The sequence below is a fragment of the Aplysia californica genome, unplaced genomic scaffold, assembly GCF_000002075.1.
Source record: "Aplysia californica isolate F4 #8 unplaced genomic scaffold, AplCal3.0 scaffold00068, whole genome shotgun sequence".
Lineage (NCBI taxonomy): Eukaryota > Metazoa > Mollusca > Gastropoda > Aplysiida > Aplysiidae > Aplysia > Aplysia californica.
In genome coordinates, this window is record NW_004797338.1 from 1,714,732 (window position 1) to 1,719,922 (window position 5,191).

Sequence of the window (5,191 nt, forward strand, 5' to 3'; positions counted from 1 at the left end):
CCCCATCCCCCCGATCAGGGCTCCATTCAGTAGCATGCATTAGTTCGTAGGGAATTAGCACGGTACTTTGAGCATAAATTTCCCTTTTTTATGGCCTTGGTCCTAGTTTTTCCATCTTTCTCATTACCTAATGGAAAAGCACCAGCTGTATTCACGTTGTCGAGGGTGCGGTGGCGGAGTGGTTAGTGCGCTCGTCTCCGAAGCGGAAAGTTCGGGTTCGAGCCTCAGTTCGGACACGGATTTTTTTCGCCCCCTCCTTCCCACCCAGCAGTAATGGGTACCTGAATTCGAGTTGGGGACGTACAGGCGGTGTGGAAAGAAACTGGCCACCCTACCCCTATGCCGAAAGCCCAGGAAATTCTCACTAACAAGACAATCCCAGCTATGTCCGGATCGGATGCGAGAACGACTTTCCTTTACTCACGGATTACGTTATAATGGATACCAGTTACTAGATCTACTCGTAACCAAAAGCTTTTCCCAAAAGGCAGCACCCCGTCCTGTCAAATGAAAAGAACTGGCAACGAACAATTAATATGGAAAGTCGCGCGATTGCAAGGGCGCCAAATAAAATTCAAGGGAAACAATTGTAGATATATAAAACTTTAAGATCGTTTTAGATCTACACGATTTATCTCTCTTACTGGTCGCTTCACGTCATATTGTGTTTCCCCTTTTTTTAACACGAGAGACGGGATATTTTCGACAGGTACAATATTGTAACACCAATAGCCAGTTTAGGACCAATCTAGAAAAAAAATAATGCCATTTATTGCAATATTTTGACTTGTATACCTTAGCTGCATTCGTCTATTTCTTATTCTGACCTACTGTAATGCTAAAAGTAAAAGAGTATCCTACGAAATAGGCTACATTGTTAATAATATTATTCAATTCACGAAGTACAAAAATAGCTCTTAATATCGTAGTAAACGTATTTTCTAGCAACCAGTGTGTGCTATTTAAAGTGAGAGATTCTTAAATGATATCTCTTTATAGCTTGTTGTAAGTGCGGTGTGGTTTTTAACTGAGACTGGATACCGTGATATAGGCTAAAAGTAAAAGGTTCTCTCCTTTAAATAGCAGACTTAACAAAAAACGCGAATCCCGGACTGCTCTTCAGTTCAACAGGTGCCCGTAAGTGTTTGATCACGTGACTGAGTTTCCCCAACAACAGCAAACGCCGTTTACAAGCAATATGGCGGATGTGTGACCGACAGACCAGGGTTCGCGCATTGTAAGTATAATTTTACTTTCCTATATTGCTAGTGGTTTGCCAGAATCTTTAAAACTGTGTTTGATACTGATCACATGAAAGCCTGGATTTCTTTTCACTGGTAATGCTGATATGGAAAAGGTTTCATACTCGTTATACCATACTTTCCGCCGTATCCAAGCGAGTTGTTGCTGTTACTGTTACTGTTGTAGTTGTAAAATAATGGAGTGTGTAAATACAGACAGGGCTACTTTTTTTTAGAAGAAGAAAGAAGTAGAAATATTATCTTCAACAGATGCGTTGATCGCCGATGGTCATAGACGAACAAATTATTATTGTCACTGTTTTCTCATGCATTGAATTACTGAATTTCTTTTTAGTTAATGAATTGTATGGATCTAGAATTCTAGATATCTAGATCTAGATCTAGATTGTTAGATTCTAGAAGATCTAGAGGTATGTAGAACATTTGTAAAATTCTCATGTACCAATAATATAGACCTATTGAGTTTTCTTACATTAAACCTCTAGGAGTTTGTTGTTGTGACAATAAGACTTTCAATAGTGTCATTTTCATTATGTTTAGCTTTATTTTTAAAAGGTTTCGGACTGTCATAAGCTTCTAGAATCAAGATCTAATCTAGATATTATAGGTTTAAATGACATTTTTCTTCAGCCATTTACAAAAATAAATATACAGAGACAAGATGATCGGAAAAATTATTGGAATGTATGTTTCAGATGCCGGTGCTGAATTTATAAATGAATGCTTATTTTTTGTTACACTCACTTATTTTTAAACATTGGGTAGACGTTAAAATTTGGCTTCATTCTGCTCATGAGTCTGTTTTTAGATAATAGTTGTAGGCTACATCAACTATAGTCTTCGCCTACCGTTGATGACTAATGGGGGTTTTTTCAACAAGATTCACGAACACGTAGCCTAATGAATTTGATGATTTACATCTTATTGTAACTTTTTCAGTAAAGATATGAATGCTTGAAATGAAAACACTATGTTACTTAAACACAAATAGAATATATGTATTTTGAGATTCAGGACCCTCTCCGCTGTTTGCAGTTACTGAATAGGCAATTTCAGTTGTCATTTGATTTCATGAATCCATTATGGAAGCACATAGGAGATTAATATGATTGTAGAGGGTATCTAAATTATTTTCTTGAATACTTCAGCTTTATTTCACGCAAGGGTTCTTTACTTAAACAATATTCATGGGAATAAATGTTACGCAGCGTGGGGAAATCAGGCGCTCGTCAAAATAATGAAAATCAAGAAATACTGACGTTTTTCCGCAGGTTTGGAAATTTTTATCGAATTTTTGTATTTTGGCTCTACACCTTTCATGCTCATTAAAAAACACATTTCTCTGTGGTTGTACTGAAAAACGTTGATTAAAGGCATAAAAGATGAAAAATTTTTAGTTTCTAGGCCCTCTTCAGCTAAGGAAAAACTAAATTTGGTGGCCTTTTTCTCACTAATTTTACCTCTGAAATCATGCGATCCCTACTTCATTTAATGGCCAATATCTCGACTTGTATCCTGGATAAATGGATATTTTTTTAAATCAAAAGCAAGAAAAATGGACAGGCTGTAAGATGATACTATAACTCCATATGGCCAAAATTGACGAGCGTCTGATTCCTCCACGACATGTCACAAATGCAAAGAAATCCATCCTTGAAGGCAAAAGTATTCTGAGAAAAAATAACATGACTATTGATATGTGATAGTTAATGTTGGAAAAAAGCTCAAAACTCAATGTGTTATTGAAGTGGTCTGAAAATATCAATCAGCCTCTAATGTTTAGATTGTTAATACATGTTCTAACAAAGGAAATCGGCTGCATTTCTGGATACAATAGAGTCTGCTTTTACACTGAACTCCTTTAATCTGAAAACGACAGTTAACTGAAATAAAATAATAGCCCTGATTTTTTTTCTTCCATTCAAGCAACCTCTCTAAATCGAAAACCAGGCTAAACGGAATAAAATCAGGTGGTCCTGCAGATGTTTGTTTAAGCAGACACCACTAAACTAGATATTGTATTGACTCTTTGAACATAACACATTCAAGGAGGGTTTGAATTATAGCCTACAGAAGAAAAAACAACATGATTTTGTATATGGTTTGTACAGCATGAGTTCCAAGTGATCAAATTTCTTCATTTTCATATTGCTTCAAAATAAGGTCAATTATCTATCAGAAATGTATACACTATGATATATCAACAACTGTCCCTATTTAGTCAAGCCCTTTCCACTCTCCCTTACTTGATCATTGGAATTGTGTAGTTTCGGAGTACATTACTCAGAAATGATAGTATCTATAGGCCTATCCAAAAAATTTGTGGAGTGCAGTTGTGTTTATAAAACAAGGTTTTATCTGTAAAAGTATTGTCTATCAAACCCTAAACCTCTTGCTTGCTTTAGCTGGTTACATTGAATAGGCCTAACTCATAATATGCAGCCCGTAGCATAAATTTTTGGGGTTTCAGAAAGTGTTTTAAAATCATGTTTGAAAGTTGTGTTAACCAACAGTAGTATTATTTTGTTTCACGTCTGGGATGTGTGTGGAAAATCTGATTTTTTATGTCATTCATAATTTTTCATAAATGTTACACTGATCTATTTCTGCCTTTGTCTTTTCATCTCTTCAATATGAAATGAATATTAAAAATTAACTATGAAGCTAGGGTTAAAAATTAACCATTTGTTGTTGTTGAGGGGTTTTTTTTGCAATACTCTTGAGAACATTATGAGAACAGTTTTTAAAGGAGCGTGCCATGTGATTTGTAAAAAAAAGTGTTTTATTAAAATTAATGGTTGTTATACAATGCGCCTGTAAATAGTTGTTTTATTTTCTTTTATCTAACACTTTTCACTACGTCAGATGTTTTCTTTTTTTTTTTTGGGTACAGGGGAGGGTGGCATTTCATTAATAAATTGAGGGAGGGGGTTAGCATCATTGTTTTCACATTTTATGTGGGTGAGTTTCATAAAGATATATCATAAATCTGCAAATTGAAGGTACTTATAGTTTTCATAGATATATTAGTCTAAATGTGTTTAAGGTTTAGTGAGCTACAAAGAAAATAGCAAAGCTGATAAATGTTTCTTGTGTATATAAGCCTACAATTTTCTCATTTTTAATATTTATTTTTTTTGCCAGTTAAATTAATATACTTTCCAATTTGTTGTTTTTGTTTTGTTTTGTTTTGTTTTTTTCGTCACCTCCTTATGTTCAAAAGAATGTAATAGACTGTTCCGTAACTTGGCTCACAAACTGAGACTTGCATGCCTTTATTTTAGCCTCTTAAAATTAACGATGAATTATAAGATAAAACCTGTGAAATAGCTCCTTCGAACGAGAAGTAGGTCTTCACCGTAATAGGAATGTACATTATGTAATAGTGTGTGCTGGGCAGCGGGGAACGTTACAAAGAACTCTTTTGTAGCAGAGTGTAAGCATTCCAGACTCGAGGTTTAGTGTGGAAGTTTATATACCCCCAGACTTTTACCTTGGGCTTACCGTTTGTTTGATAAGGAGGATCTATAAATAATGTGCGAAGTACTGCGAAGAGACTTTAACTGCTACGAACATATCGATTAATTTCATTACTGAACGAAATAGATTTCTCCTGAGTGATTTTTTTTTGTCTAAGAGCGGCAGGGAAGGAAACAAGAGAAGCCAGAGAAGGAACCTGTTCAATAATCCATTGAGACAATAGCAAATGGCGGTGTCTGTGATTGGATCAATATTTTTATTTTTTTTTAGCTCCTGCAATCTCCGTCATCTCTTTGCCGTTACCCTTGTGTAAACTCTTCCTATCCGTTGGTTTCCTTCCTGGGCACAGTAATAGGCACTCCTCATCCCGGGTCTTGATATTCGATGTGTCAGACTATTGACAGAGAGAGAGAGAGGGGGGGATATAGAGAGAGAGGGGGAGGGAGAGA

General features: G+C 35.7%; 1 protein-coding gene across 3 annotated transcripts in view; it reads left to right on the top strand.

Annotated features, from left to right (window-relative positions):
- The first annotated feature begins 485 nt into the window (after positions 1 to 485).
- Positions 486 to 5,191, top strand: part of LOC101845075 — a 119,298-nt gene continuing 114,592 nt past the window's right edge. For all 3 annotated transcript variants that reach the window (XM_013079939.2, XM_013079941.2, XM_013079940.2), the window contains exon 1: positions 486 to 1,237. The gene's annotated coding sequence lies outside the window, so the exon portion shown is untranslated. The remainder of the gene's footprint in view (positions 1,238 to 5,191) is intronic.